Source organism: Pelobates fuscus, chromosome 4, assembly GCF_036172605.1.
Source record: "Pelobates fuscus isolate aPelFus1 chromosome 4, aPelFus1.pri, whole genome shotgun sequence".
Lineage (NCBI taxonomy): Eukaryota > Metazoa > Chordata > Amphibia > Anura > Pelobatidae > Pelobates > Pelobates fuscus.
The window spans coordinates 373299304-373316576 of NC_086320.1; positions in this window are offsets into that span (position 1 = coordinate 373299304).

The following is a 17273-nucleotide window of genomic DNA, read 5'->3' on the forward strand; positions in this document are numbered from 1 at the left end:
TATATTCATTTATTGATTTTCCAGGTCATGTGGATTAAATTATCACTTGAGAACGATACAATGTATCATTTTCTCAAACCCAATCATTGATTCACTCGCTTGCGTAGATCCTGTCTTTCCGTCACTCGAGTAAATTGCAATCTCGCCAGCCTTTACAAGCTATTGAATTGTAATAGTGGAGAGAATTGTAAAACTCAAGTAACTAACAACTGAAAACCCTAAATGCAAAATTTAGGCCAAAGGCCAAAAAACCAAACCTGCTGATCTTAAAAATATATCCAACTCCAGCTATAAACTCGGTGCGGCTATTAGCCAGAATTTCACAATACGGTTTTCAGGTGTGCACAATTCACTTTTAGTGAACAAACCAAACCCTGCGCAGTTTTATTAAAGGTAATAATTCCTTGCAGCTTTATAGAGAAGTTTATTACTATTCACATGCACTTCCCATTACTAATGAAAAGAATCAATTTCATTTTGAAATGTAAGTTTTCAATGAAGCCTTTTACATAACATAAAATCACTTAGAGAAATATAACCATATAAGGAAAAAGGACATAAAAAAGAATCAAAATATCTCACTATTGTGGTTATGGTGCAAAGACCCGTCCCGGCAGCCTCGCCTTTTAATAAGGTTTAATTTTAGAGATCATTTTTTTTTCTATATCCATTTAATAAAACGTAATTATCTTTTTTTAATTATGTAAATTATTATTTATTTATTTTATTTTTAGAAAATAACTTTTTTTTTCTGGCTGAGCAGCCAGCCATGTTGGGTCAGACTCTACTGTTATCCCGTCAACTTCTGCTCAATCTAACTTGCTGCTTGTTGAAGTTTTACACGGAAAAAATCGAAGCAGGAAGCAATATAATCTACCGGTAACCTATAATCTAACTTTAACTAGGCCTAGAATCTAACATTAACATTCTACTGATAAAATAGCCTGGATGTTGAGTATCAAGCTCGTAATATAAAGCTCACTTCCTACATAATTCTCATACTTCTTTTTTCTGCTCATTGATGTTTGCAATTTAATTTATTTACTTTTCCATTTTCCAAAGTTATGAAGGCTGTGATCTGCATGCCTATTATCAGGGTTGCCCTCTACTGGGTGTTTCTACTGATTGAATTTTGCCTACAACGGGAAGTAGAGGGTGGGGGGTGGGGAGGAGGGGTAGAATCCTTGTGAGTGCATCACCAGCAGCAACACAGAGAGAGGAGAAAAACAGCCAGTATGATTTATTGCAGCAGCCCTGGAAGGCAATCTGAAAATGGAGAAAAAGAAAATGTACCCCTGAACAAATCTGGCAGAAGGCAAATTCACAAAATACATTCACCTGCTTTTTTTCCAGGCAAAGAAACATAAATTAACACAAGTAGCCAGCAAGCAAATGGTTAAAATAATAATTCATTAATAAAACAGTCACTTACCCTATTTTTTCATGTAAAAGACTGCGTTTTTTTCTACATTTTTTTTGTTTAAAATTGGGGGTCGTCTAATAATTCATTCAATGCTCCTGCAGTCTGGCTCAAATCAGTTAAAACTACAATTGGGAGGACATACTTTTCCCAGGTATTTTTTGGGTTCAAGATACTACCAAGTTAAAGCGATACTTTAAGCAGCATTATGAAGCAGTTTTGGTGTACAGACCATGCTCTTGCAGTCTGGCTCAATTCTGCTAATTTCTCTGCCATTTATGAGTTTAATCACTTTTGCATATGTTTATACAGCCCTATTCTCACCTCCCCTGGCTGTGACTGACACAGCCTGCATGAAAAACACAATTTCACTTTTATTCAGATGTGACAGCACAGTGTGTTTACTTTAGAAGTTTTTATCACCTGCTCTATTACATACACTTTAGTCACACACCGGGGGGTCGTTGCAGACTCTAGTAGGCTATTAACAGCGCAAGAGAAAAAAAATTCTAGATTATTTTTTTTTATTATTTATAAAGCGCCAACAAGTTCCGTAGCGCTGTACAATGGGTGGACTAACAGACATGCATTTATAACCAGACAAGTTGGATGCACAGGAACAAAGGGATTGAGGCCCCTGCTCAATGAGCTTACATGCTACAGGGAGTGGGGTATAGTGACACAAAAGGTAAGGGTAGGGTAGAAAAGCACCGTTGCCATATCAGGCGTTATATAGGGTCAGATGTGCGCAATGTTTTTGAGATGGAAGTGGCAGGATTTGACGATTGATTGGACATGAGGGGTGAAGGAGAGTCAAAGAGAACACCTAGGCATCAAATCTTAGAGGTAGAGCGGATGTCTCTTGCTCTCTCCCAAAGGGCAGCCCACCTTATTTGACTGCAAATTCCTGTCCTAATGTGTTTTACACCCCACCTCCTATAGACTGTAAGCTCGTTTGAGCAGGGTCCTCTTCAACCTATTGTTCCCGTAAGTTCTTTGTAATTGTCCTATTTATAGTTACATCCCCCCTCTCATAATATTGTAAAGCACTACGGAATCTGTTGGCGCTAACCTCTAGCATCACCCCCCTTACCCCCTTCAGCATTACCCCCCACGACCCTCAGCATCACCACCCTCAGCATTACCCCCCACCACCCTCAGCATCACCACCCTCAGCATAACCCTCCGTCACCACCCTCAGCTTCCCCCCACTCACCATCACCCCCTCCTTCTCACATCACCCCCTTCTCACTCTCACATTACCCACTCTCACTCTCACATTACCCCCCCATTCTCACACATTACCCCCCCACTCTCACATTACCCCCCCACTCTCACACATTACCCCCCACTCTCACATTACCCCCCTCTCACTCTCACATTACCCCCCCACTCTCACATTACCCCCCTCTCACTCTCACATTACCTCACTCTCACATTACCCCCCTCTCACTCTCACATTACCCCCTCTCACTCTCACATTACCCACTCTCACATTACCCCCTCTCACTCTCACATTACCCCCTCTCACTCTCACATTACCCACTCTCACATTACCCCCCCTCACTCTCACATTACCCCCCTCTCACTCTCACATTAACCCCCCTCACTCTCACATTACCCCCTCTCACATTAACCCCCCTCACTCTCACATTACCCCCTCTCACTCTCACATTACCCCCTCTCACTCTCACATTACCCCCCTCTCACTCTCACATTAACCCCCTCACTCTCACATTAACCCCCTCACTCTCACATTAACCCCCTCACTCTCACATTACCCCCTCACTCTCACACCCCCCGCTCCCTCTCACCATCAGCTACCCCATACACATAGGGTCTCAGACAAAAACACAAACATGCTCACAGAGACATACATTCGCACACGCAAGGATACTCTCTGTCAGACACACTCTCAGGCACATACACAGGTAGACAGTGCGTCAATGTGTATATGTGACACTTTTTTGTTAGTGGGGCCTCATGTTTGCGTTTCGCCTAAGGCCTCATAAAGTCTAGAGCCGCCTCTGGGCGCTACCATCCACTCTACCTCTAAGATTTGCTGCCTAGGTGTTCTCTTTGACTCTCCTTCACCCCTCATGTCCAATCAATTGCCAAATCCTGCCGCTTCCATCTCAAAAATATTGCGCACATCCGACCCTATTTAACGCCTGATATGGCAAAGGTGCTTTTATACCCTACCCTTACCTTTTGTGTCACTACACCCCATTCCCTGTAGCATGTAAGCTCCTTGAGCAGGGCCCTCGATCCCTCTGTTCCTGTGCGTCAAACTTGTCTGGTTATCAATGTGTGTCTGTTAGTCCACCCATTGTACAGCGCTACGGAACTTGTTGGCGCTTTATAAATAGTAATAATAATAATAATTTAGAATTTTGATTTTTTTTATCTCTGCGCTGTTAATAGCCTGCTAGAGTCTGCAACTGCCCCCTGTGGGTGATTAAAATGTATGTAATAGAGCAGGGGATAGAAACATCCAAAGTAAACACAATGTGCTGTCACATCTGAATGAAAGTGAAATCGTATTTTTCATGCAGGCTGTGTCAGTCACAGCCAGGGGAGGTGAGGCTAGGGCTGTATTAACAAATGCAAAAGTGATTTAACTCATAAATGAAATTAGCAGAATAGAGCCAGACTGCAGGAACATGGTCTGTACACCAAAACTTCTTCATAATGCTGCTTAGAGTATCGCTTTAACTTGGGTAACAGTAGTATTTTGAAGCCAAAAAACACCTGGGAAAAGTATGTACTCCCTATTGTAGTTTTAATTGATTTGTAATGCTTAAGCCTTTTCAAGTCCGAATTATATTTCTTATATATAGTGTTTGTAACGGTAAAGCAATTCAAAGGGTGAAACAAATTACAGCTCTTTCTTAATATATTCATTTATTGATTTTCCAGGTCATGTGGATTAAATTATCACTTGAGAACAATACAATGTATCATTTTCTCAAACCCAATCATTGATTCACTCGCTTGCGTAGATCCTGTCTTTCCGTCACTCGAGTAAATTGCAATCTCGCCAGCCTTTACAAGCTATTGAATTGTAATAGTGGAGAGAATTGTAAAACTCAAGTAACTAACAACTGAAAACCCTAAATGCAAAATTTAGGCCAAAGGCCAAAAAACCAAACCTGCTGATCTTAAAAATATATCCAACTCCAGCTATAAACTCGGTGCGGCTATTAGCCAGAATTTCACAATACGGTTTTCAGGTGTGCACAATTCACTTTTAGTGAACAAACCAAACCCTGAGCAGTTGTATTAAAGGTAATAATTCCATGCAGCTTTATAGAGAAGTTTATTACTATTCACATGCACTTCCCATTACTAATGAAAAGAATCAATTTCATTTTGAAATGTAAGTTTTCAATGAAGCCTTTTACATAACATAAAATCACTTAGAGAAATATAACCATATAAGGAAAAAGGACATAAAAAAGAATCAAAATATCTCACTATTGTGGTTATGGTGCAAAGACCCGTCCCGGCAGCCTCGCCTTTTAATAAGGTTTAATTTTAGAGATCATTTTTTTTTCTATATCCATTTAATAAAACGTAATTATCTTTTTTTAATTATGTAAATTATTATTTATTTATTTTATTTTTAGAAAATAACTTTTTTTTTCTGGCTGAGCAGCCAGCCATGTTGGGTCAGACTCTACTGTTATCCCGTCAACTTCTGCTCAATCTAACTTGCTGCTTGTTGAAGTTTTACACGGAAAAAATCGAAGCAGGAAGCAATATAATCTACCGGTAACCTATAATCTAACTTTAACTAGGCCTAGAATCTAACATTAACATTCTACTGATAAAATAGCCTGGATGTTGAGTATCAAGCTCGTAATATAAAGCTCACTTCCTACATAATTCTCATACTTCTTTTTTCTGCTCATTGATGTTTGCAATTTAATTTATTTACTTTTCCATTTTCCAAAGTTATGAAGGCTGTGATCTGCATGCCTATTATCAGGGTTGCCCTCTACTGGGTGTTTCTACTGATTGAATTTTGCCTACAACGGGAAGTAGAGGGTGGGGGGTGGGGAGGAGGGGTAGAATCCTTGTGAGTGCATCACCAGCAGCAACACAGAGAGAGGAGAAAACAGCCAGTATGATTTATTGCAGCAGCCCTGGAAGGCAATCTGAAAATGGAGAAAAAGAAAATGTACCCCTGAACAAATCTGGCAGAAGGCAAATTCACAAAATACATTCACCTGCTTTTTTTCCAGGCAAAGAAACATAAATTAACACAAGTAGCCAGCAAGCAAATGGTTAAAATAATAATTCATTAATAAAACAGTCACTTACCCTATTTTTTCATGTAAAAGACTGCGTTTTTTTCTACATTTTTTTTGTTTAAAATTGGGGGTCGTCTAATAATTCATTCAATGCTCCTGCAGTCTGGCTCAAATCAGTTAAAACTACAATTGGGAGGACATACTTTTCCCAGGTATTTTTTGGGTTCAAGATACTACCAAGTTAAAGCGATACTTTAAGCAGCATTATGAAGCAGTTTTGGTGTACAGACCATGCTCTTGCAGTCTGGCTCAATTCTGCTAATTTCTCTGCCATTTATGAGTTTAATCACTTTTGCATATGTTTATACAGCCCTATTCTCACCTCCCCTGGCTGTGACTGACACAGCCTGCATGAAAAACACAATTTCACTTTTATTCAGATGTGACAGCACAGTGTGTTTACTTTAGAAGTTTTTATCACCTGCTCTATTACATACACTTTAGTCACACACCGGGGGGTCGTTGCAGACTCTAGTAGGCTATTAACAGCGCAAGAGAAAAAAAATTCTAGATTATTTTTTATTATTATTTATAAAGCGCCAACAAGTTCCGTAGCGCTGTACAATGGGTGGACTAACAGACATGCATTTATAACCAGACAAGTTGGATGCACAGGAACAAAGGGATTGAGGCCCCTGCTCAATGAGCTTACATGCTACAGGGAGTGGGGTATAGTGACACAAAAGGTAAGGGTAGGGTAGAAAAGCACCGTTGCCATATCAGGCGTTATATAGGGTCAGATGTGCGCAATGTTTTTGAGATGGAAGTGGCAGGATTTGACGATTGATTGGACATGAGGGGTGAAGGAGAGTCAAAGAGAACACCTAGGCATCAAATCTTAGAGGTAGAGCGGATGTCTCTTGCTCTCTCCCAAAGGGCAGCCCACCTTATTTGACTGCAAATTCCTGTCCTAATGTGTTTTACACCCCACCTCCTATAGACTGTAAGCTCGTTTGAGCAGGGTCCTCTTCAACCTATTGTTCCCGTAAGTTCTTTGTAATTGTCCTATTTATAGTTACATCCCCCCTCTCATAATATTGTAAAGCACTACGGAATCTGTTGGCGCTAAATAAATGGCAATAATAATAATAATGATAATTCACAGAATGTCACTGCAGGGGTTAAAAAAAATGGTGCTTGCCGCATTTCAATGTTCCATGGCCCACATACCTGGCCTCCCTCCCGGCGATCCACTTCTGAATGCTGTGACAAGGAGCAAGAGGTCCATATATGCATGGGTGCTGCAGCAGACTTCAGCACTTACCACCAACAGAGCTCCATAGACATGCCCCACCATGATAGGAGCAGCCATATTAAGGTATGCTCCACCTCAGGTAGGTCTTGATTTATGATTTATATTTATGGGGGAGGAAATGGGGAACAGGGAGCAGAGGGAATACTACTGTGATGTCCCAGCATGCCCTCACACCACTTGCTGTATTGTGGGAGCTGTAGTCTCCCAGCATGCACTATAGAGCCATTAACTTCACGGAGTACTGTAGCAGAGGGGAGACACAAGGATCAGAAGTGCATTCTTCTTCTCAGAAGTCACCTCTAAAATATCAAAGTTGTTCTATTTTAAGCTAAAAAAATAAGGGTGGTCTTATACATGGAGGCGTCTTATACACGGAAAAATACAGGACTATTATTTTAATTAGTAATTTAATAACAATATAACTAAACTAACAATATAATAGTATAATAATAATTTTTAAAAATATAATTTTATAACCTAAATATGCTTTCATTATTGGGAAATATTGGTCCCACTTGTGAGCTTAACCCTTTCTCCCATAGAGGAATTGTTGTCAAAATGGTCCTAACGATAGCTGTTTATATTAAGTGCTTACATTAACCCCTTAAGGACCGGACTGTTTTTGCGATGTTGTACATTTGCGACCAGGCATCTTTTTGACACTTTTGTGGTGTTTGTGTTTAGCTGTAATTTTCCGCTCTCTCATTTACTGTTCCCATACAAATTATATATTGTTTTTTTCAGGACAAAAGGAGCTCTCTTTACATACCATTATTTATATAATCTCATGTAATTTAATTTTAAAAAAATGAAAAAATATGATGAAAAATTGAAAAAAATACACGTTTTTTGACTTTTATGTGAAAAATCTTTTACTCATCTACAAAACCGAATGAAAAAAACTGCTAAATAGATTCAAAATTTTGTCCTGAGTTTAAAAATACCCAGTGTTTACCTGCTTTTTGCTATTTTTTTGCATGTTATAGGGCTATAAGTACAAGTAGGATATTGCGGTTTCAAAACATACATTTTTAAAATGTATCAATAGTGACATTGTAACACTATTATCTGTCATAAATCTCTGAATACCACCCCACATGTACATATTTTTTTTAAAAGTAGACAACTCAGGGTATTCAATATGGGGTATGTCCAGACTTTTTTAGTAGCCACTTAGTCACAAACACTGGCCAAAGTTAGCGTTCATATTTGTTTGTGTGTGAAAAAAGTAAAAAACTAAATTGAACGCTAATTTTGGCCAGTGTTTGTGACTAAGTGGTTACTAAAAAAGACTGGACATACCCCATTTGCAATACCTTGGGTTGTCTTCTTTTGCAAATGGTATGCCATCATGGGGGTAATTCTCATTCCTGGGCTACCATACGCTCTCAAAGGCAACGTAACCAACCTGGCCATTTTCAATGTAAAAATATTTGACCCATATATTTGACCCTGTAACTTTCAAAAACGCTATAAAACCTGTACATGGGGGGTCCTGTTCTACTCAGGAGACTTTGCTGAACACAAATATTAGTGTTTCAAAACTGGAAAATGTATCACAACAATTATATCATCAGTAAAAGTGCTGTTTGTGTGTGAAAAATGCAAAAAAAGTCACTTTCACTGACAATATCATCGCTGTGATATGTTTTACTGTTTTGAATCACTAATATTTGTGTTCAGCGAAGTCTCCCGAGTAAAACAGTACCCCCATGTACAGGTTTTAGGGTGTCGTAGAACGTTACAGGGTAAAATACAGTGATAGCAAATTAAATTCTCTGGACTTTCGGCCTGGGTTGGCAGGAAGGTCCCTTAAATTGCAATCAATAAAATAACTTAATTATGTAAAAATATTACATAAATACGCACGTAGAATTTAAATATATATGCATATTTATATATTTGAAGTCTACGTGTATATTTATATAATTATTTATGTAATTTTGTATATGGACATATGAATAGTTTGCATACTTTTTATTTATTTATATATACATAGATATATATACAATTTCATTCTAAGTGTATTTTGATATAAATATATATATTAATATCAAAATACAGTTAGAATAAAATTTCGTATAGATATATAATTTTTTTTTTAATTTTTATTATTATTTGTAATTTTTTTAATTTAATTTAAATTACTTATTATTCGTATTTTATAATAATATATATATACAATATATATAGTTATTATATATATTATATATATACGTGTGTAATTTAATTATAAGTGTATTTTTATATTAACATATGTACATATTAATATAAAAATACACTTAGCATGACATTATATATATGATATATAGACATATATTAAATAGGTATAATATATGTCTATATATCATATATATATATACACATATATAATAATAATTTTTTTTTATTAACTTTCACTTAAATTTTTTTTCAGATTTTACACTGGCAGGGAGACTGCCTGTCAGCACAGACAGTCCCCCTGCAGGCAGACACTAGGACACCTATTGTGACCATGTGGTCGCCCTGTTGGGCGATCACATGGCCACAGGGGTCCTAAACCGCCATGGGGAGACTGTCTGGGCTGCAGGCAGTCTCCCCACAACGGGAGCACCGCCGATCGCCGCCGGGGGAACGACGGCGATCGGGTAAGTACGTTGGACGGTTAGGACGGTTCAGGACCGTCACCGGTCGGCAACGCAAAAATGCCGATGACGGTCCTGAACCGTCCTCCGTCCTTAAGGGGTTAATACTACCAATTGTCTGCCAACAAATTTGGTTAAACCAAATTATACAAATATAGTTGAAGCAAATTCGCAGTCCGACAGCTGACGATTCTAATTATTATATTACTAGAGCGTTCGGATAACAGCTGGTTTAATGTGGACGTGCTGGAATCTGGTCCTAAACTGGTAATTCAGAGATGGTATAGGAGAATCTGGACTTTGTTATAACTTGGGAATAAAGTCTAGCTTTAGCAATGATTATTTTTAATAGTCCAGACAGGTGACTTCTGACTGAGTCAGTAACCCTGAGTGTGTGTCAGGGTACCTGAGGCCTCTACCTCTAAGGGAGGTAGAGACTTGGTGGTGTATCCGTCCAGGCGAGCTGTCTCCTCCGTTCCTCGCGGTTCATCCAGTCACTTAAACACCGGCCGCGAGGAATCCACGTCCTTTTCTAGCAGGACGCTCAATACGTGACGTCATGACGCTAGCACGAGCTATCTGTCACTCAAGTGTCCGATATCCAATCGGTACTTTTCAGAGGCGTGATTTCCATCCAGAACCAGGGTATTTAAGCTTACTTCTTACTTCAGCTCATTGCCCTGTCGTGGTTCTAGCTTGTCTAGTCACTCAGTGCTCTGGTATTCTAGTTTGCTCTTTTGGTTTTGACTCGGCTCGTTGTACTACCCTGTTTCTCTGTTATCCCTTGACCCGGCTTGTCTCTCGCTTATCTGTCTTCTCGTTCCCTCGACCTCGGCTTGCCTCTGACTATTCTTTACTCTCGGTACGTTAGTCCGGCCATTCTAAGGCCCGGTATACGTACCTTTCCACTCTTTGTACTCTGCGTGTTGGATCCCTGTCCCGATCCTGACATTACGACAGGGCCAATGGATCCTGCAGGTACAAACAGTCAGCTTGGTTCTTCGGATCCCAGGTTTGACGCCATGGAACATAGGATGGATCAGATGGCTTTGGCACTACAGGCACTTTTGTCTCGTGCTAGTAATCCACCTGAGGAGACACGTACTCCTTCTATCTCTCCTGCAGTCTCAGGTCTAGAGGTAGCCACTGTAGGTGCTTCTTCCCGTATTACCCCACCAGTACGTTATGGCGGGTCACCGGAGAAGTGTCGTGGCTTTCTAAACCAGATTAGCATCCATTTCGAACTACAACCCCGCTCTTATCCTACAGATAGAGCAAAGGTTGGATTTATTATTACTCTGCTCATTGAAAAAGCTTTGAGATGGGCCAATCCTTTATGGGAGAATGATAATCCACTCGTCTATAATTATAATGCCTTTGTAGCTGCGTTTAGAAGAACTTTTGACCCTCCTGGCAGAAAGGTCAATGCAGCTAGATTAATGTTGCGCCTTAAACAGGACAATCGAACACTTGTGGATTATGCACTAGAGTTCAGATCCTTGGCGGCAGAAGTTAAGTGGAACGAACAGGCTTATATAGATGTGTTTCTGAATGGGTTATCAGATGTAATTCTTGACGAGGTCGCTACTAGAGAACTCCCTGAAAATTTGGAGGATTTAATTTCTTTTATATCTCGTATTGATGAACGCTTAAGAGAGAGGCAGAACACTCGAGATAGGACCCGTAGACCCTCCTTTAAACTAGCGCCTACCTTTCAAATCTCTGAGCTCGAAGACTTACGTATTCCTGAACCTATGCAGATAGGCAGTACTCATCTCACTGAAAGGGAGAGACAGTACAGGAGAAGGGAGGGTTTATGTATGTATTGTGGAGTCAGGGGTCATTTACGCCTAAATTGTCCCAATCGTTCGGGAAACGCTCGCACCTAAGTTCCTCTAGAGGACAGGCCTTGGGTGTTTCTACTTTGTCCTCTATTCACAACTACAAGGAGCTCAGGCTTGTGTTACCCGTTTCTTTAAAGTGGGAGAAGGGAGTAGTTAAGACTATGGCACTAATCGATTCTGGAGCTGCTGAGAGCTTTATAGATCAGGGTTTTGCTGCCAAGCATGCTATTCCATCCCAGTTAAAAGAGACACCTCTGGCTGTTGAGGCCATCGATGGTAGACCGTTACTTGAGCCTGTTATTTTTCATGAGACCATACCGATTAACTTGACTGTTGGCATCCTGCATAAAGAGGATATATCCTTGATGCTCATTTCTTCTCCGTCTATTCCCATAGTTCTGGGGTACTCCTGGCTGAGGAGACACAACCCTATTATTAATTGGGAATCAGGGGAGATAGTTTCATGGGGAGAGAATTGTCAAGAAAAATGCTTGCGGAAGGTCTTACCTCTTGGATTAACTAATACATCGAATACCTCTGACAATCCTACAGAGACACAAATTCCGCCTCAGTATCTAGATTTAAAGGCAGTATTTGACAAAAAGAAAGCCGATACCTTACCCCCACACAGGTCCTTTGATTGCAAAATTAACCTACTCCCTGGTACCATGCCCCCCAGAGGTCATGTATACCCATTATCTATAAAGGAGAACTCAGTCCTAGAGGAATATATTCACGAGAATTTAGACAAGGGATTCATCAGGAGGTCCTCCTCCCCTGCCGGGGCTGGATTTTTTTTTGTTAAAAAGAAAGATGGTTCTTTGAGACCTTGTATTGATTATCGAGGCCTGAATAAGATAACCATTAAAAATGCCTACCCGATTCCCTTGATCACCGAACTCTTCGATCGTTTGAAGGGCTCTACAATTTTCACCAAGTTAGACCTCAGAGGGGCATATAACTTGGTGAGAATCCAGCAGGGACATGAATGGATGACGGCATTCAATACTCGATATGGCCACTATGAATATACCGTCATGCCTTTTGGGTTATGCAATGCACCAGCAGTATTCCAAGATCTGATTAATGAGGTTCTTAGGGAATTTCAGCAAGAGTGCGTCATTGTATACCTAGATGATATACTCATTCATTCTAGTGACATTGAGATTCATCACAAACAAGTCAGGAGGGTTTTGCACAAGCTTCTCCAGCATGGCTTGTACTGCAAGTTGGAGAAATGTAGCTTTGATCAAACCCAGGTAACCTTTCTCGGCTATGTGATCTCTGGGGAGGGATTTAAGATGGATCCGGATAAGCTCCAATCCATTCTAGAGTGGCCTTTACCCACAGGTCTTAAAGCCATACAGAGATTTATTGGTTTTTCCAATTATTATAGGCGCTTTATTAAGGGCTATTCTTCCATTATTGCACCTATCACTAACATGACCAAACAGGGGGCTGACACTAAGAATTGGACTACTGAAGCTCTCCTTGCGTTCAAGACTCTCAAGGAGCTTTTCGCTTCCGCTCCAATTTTAGTTCACCCTGACACTTCTCTGCCATTTTTGCTCGAGGTAGACGCATCAGAGACTGGTTTAGGTGCTGTTCTATCTCAAAGGTTGGGTGTTGATAAACCATTACATCCATGTGGATTTTTCTCTAAAAAATTGACCGGTACTGAAAGCAGGTATGACATTGGTGACAGAGAATTACTAGCGGTTATCAAGGCTTTGAAAGAATGGAGACATTTATTGGAAGGTACATTACATCCTGTTACCATCCTGACAGACCACAAAAACTTGTCTTATATCGGAGAGGCCAAGCGTCTGTCCTCCAGGCAGGCTCGTTGGTCGTTGTTTCTTACCCATTTCAATTACGTTCTGACTTACAGACCTGGGTCAAAGAATTCTAAAGCCGATGCGCTATCTCGCCAATATGAACCCTCTGCTTCAGTTGAACCACTTTTGTCTTCCATTGTACCCAAATGCAATATTATTGCTAATACCAGTCTCAAAATTCATTCCCCGCTACTTGACCAGATCTTGAAGTCACAACATCTAGCTCCCGGAAACACTCCTGAGGGAAGAAACTTTGTTCCTCCTGAACTTCAACTGGAGCTCTTACAATGTTTTCATGAAAGTAAAATAGCTGGTCATCCTGGTATTCGCAAGACGTACTCTCTGATATCCAAGGATTTCTGGTGGCCTTCACTTCGTAAGGATATTGAGGAGTTCGTCGCAGCTTGTGAGACTTGTGCCAAGACTAAACTATCTCATGCATCCCCATGTGGCCTATTACACCCCTTGGACATTCCTGAGAAACCTTGGTCCTGTTTGTCCATTGACTTTATCGTTGATTTGCCTGCTTCCAAAAGACAGACTGTTATTCTCACGGTGGTGGATAGATTTACCAAGATGGCTCATTTCGTGCCATTACCTAAACTTCCGACTTCCCCTGAATTGGCGGAGATTTTTGCGAGAGAGGTTTTTCGCCTACATGGGATCCCTTCAGAGATTGTTTCTGATAGAGGTTCTCAATTTGTCTCACGTTTCTGGAGATCCTTTTGTTCTCAAATGGGCATCAAATTGAACTTTTCCTCTGCCTATCACCCTCAGTCTAACGGAGCTGCTGAACGTACTAATCAAAAGATCGAACAGTATCTGCGTTGCTTTGTTTCCGAACACCAGGACGATTGGGTCGGTCTGATTCCTTGGGCGGAGTTCGCACACAATAACCTTGTTTGCGATTCAACTCGCTCTAGCCCTTTCTTCTTGAACTATGGCTTTCATCCTTCGATTTTTCCTTCGGTTTCCTCTTCTCAGGGGATACCGTCGGTTGATGATCATGTCGCCAACCTGAAGAAATTATGGGATCAAACTCGACAAATTCTATTACATAGTTCCTCGCTGTTCAAGAAACACGCTGACAAACATAGAAGAGCGGCTCCTGTTTTTGTTCCTGGGGATAGGGTATGGTTGAGTACTAAGAATATTCGCCTAAAAGTTCCGTCCATGAAATTTGCTCCTCGTTACATAGGTCCTTACAGGGTTCTCACTCGTATCAATCCGGTTGCGTATCGCCTTGCTCTGCCACCTGCCTTACGCATTCCTAACTCTTTTCATGTCTCCTTGTTGAAACCCCTCATTTGCAACAAATTCTCCTCTAAGGTCTCCTCGCCTCGTCCTGTTCAGGTGGAGGGTCGGGAGGAGTACGAGGTCAGCTCCATCATTGACTCCAGAATTTCAAGGGGAAAATTGCAATATCTGGTCAACTGGAAGGGATATGGTCCTGAGGAGAGGAGTTGGGTACCTCAGGAGGACGTCCATGCTTCTCGCCTTCGCAGAGCATTTCACCTTCGCTTCCCATCTCGCCCCGGTTCATTCCGCCCGGTGGGCGTATCTGAGAGGGGGGGTACTGTCAGGGTACCTGAGGCCTCTACCTCTAAGGGAGGTAGAGACTTGGTGGTGTATCCGTCCAGGCGAGCTGTCTCCTCCGTTCCTCGCGGTTCATCCAGTCACTTAAACACCGGCCGCGAGGAATCCACGTCCTTTTCTAGCAGGACGCTCAATACGTGACGTCATGACGCTAGCACGAGCTATCTGTCACTCAAGTGTCCGATATCCAATCGGTACTTTTCAGAGGCGTGATTTCCATCCAGAACCAGGGTATTTAAGCTTACTTCTTACTTCAGCTCATTGCCCTGTCGTGGTTCTAGCTTGTCTAGTCACTCAGTGCTCTGGTATTCTAGTTTGCTCTTTTGGTTTTGACTCGGCTCGTTGTACTACCCTGTTTCTCTGTTATCCCTTGACCCGGCTTGTCTCTCGCTTATCTGTCTTCTCGTTCCCTCGACCTCGGCTTGCCTCTGACTATTCTTTACTCTCGGTACGTTAGTCCGGCCATTCTAAGGCCCGGTATACGTACCTTTCCACTCTTTGTACTCTGCGTGTTGGATCCCTGTCCCGATCCTGACAGTGTGTCCGAATTGAAACCATGTGTCAGCCTTCCAATATATTCAATAATAGAATGATATATTATAGGTTTTACACTGTAGGGGAATAAACCCGCTTTGGTTCTACGGGAGTAGTTTTATTCTTGATGGGTATATGAAATGAATTTGAAATCTCTCATGATTTAATTATCACTGGCAATTTGTAAAATACCTTACCAAATGTATATGCATTAAAGTGCTTTGTGCAATCATATAGCGGTGATGGGTAACCAGAGGTTTTTGAAATACATTTGCCATGATGCTCGATCAGCCTTAACCGAGAATTCTTAGCTACATTACTATAATCTTTGGTCAGCTTTTAAGAGTTTATTTTCTCACTTTACATCTGTATCTTTCTTTAAAAATGATATGAATGAAATTGACAATATAGTCACCAGAACAACTACAGCTTAATGTATTTGTTCGGTGAGTATAGTCAACTGCTGCAGGCTTTTTGCTGCAAACACTGTCTTTTCATAGAAATGGCAGTGTTTACATTACAGCCTAGTGATAACATTGGCCACTCCTCAGATGGCTGCTAGAGGAGCTTCCTAGGGCAGTGCTGCACACTATGACTGACATTCAGTGTCTCCTCCCTCTGCATGGAGACAATGCACTTTACTCATAGATATTAATTGATACAATGCGTCTCTATAAAGAGATGCTGATTGGCGCCAGGGCAGCTTTTGGCTGCACCCCCTGCCAACCTTCTTGGCTGAGATCTCAGCCAATCCGGTGCTTTCCTATGGGAAAGCATTGTATTTGGCGGATATTACCACTTCTAATGATGTCAGCCAAGGAGGCAGATCAGGGGCATAGCCAGCAGCAGCAGACTGGTATAAAGGTAAGCTGTTATATTTAGGGGAGCAAAGGGGAGGGAGGGGCAGGGGGACTAGATAGTGTTTTTTACTCTATAGGGTCAGGAATACATTTTAATGAAGTCCAAATCATCTGTTACACTATCCTACTTTCGTTCTTGGATGTTCGATCAGTTTCTAAAATGTGATCTCTCCAAAACAGAACAAAACAAATTTATTCCTTCTATAATTAAGTCCCCAATTTTATTCACTCTGCCGATAACACCACCATTTTATCAATTTACCCCAAGTGATGCCATGGATCACTTTTGATGATACTTTCTCTTATCCCTCATGTTTTAGCCTCACTTTGTCATTATTTAAAATGGTTCTATCACTCCCTTCCCCTAAACGAGTATTCCATAAAGATAAAATCGTTGAAATGCCCACATTTACTGTGATGGAATTTATTTAATTGAATTTCCAAATCAGTCAAAAGATATGATGAGACAACTTTGGGACTACTTTGTCTTATGTATATTTCCTTCACATCATATTCTCTAAACTTGACAGAAGTTACCACCATAATTTTTTTTTTTTGTTAATTCACCCAGCTGTCACAAGTGATGGTTGTGGGGAAAATGCATTGTTTACAGTGGCTCCCATGATCTTGTGAGATTCTCCATAAACCTCTTTGAATGTGTGAGAGTACAACACTGACTTATGCACCTGGCTTATAAACTACCATAAACTGAAATGGTTGGAGAAGGAGTTGGATAAGGTTGACTTCAAGTAAGTAAAACTCACCATCAGGGGTCTTTGCAAAATAAGGAATATTTCTAATTTTTCTGCGCCAAGGAAGACATTATCTTACAGCTTAGATACTATGAAGGTTAGCAGATCATCGCAATTTAGATGCAACCAGCAATACCTAAAGCACTCACCTCATGTTCACCACTTTCCAATGTCTGCCCACTCTGGCAAACATCAAATTTAAGGAACCTTGAAAGGACTCTTCCAGCACCATAA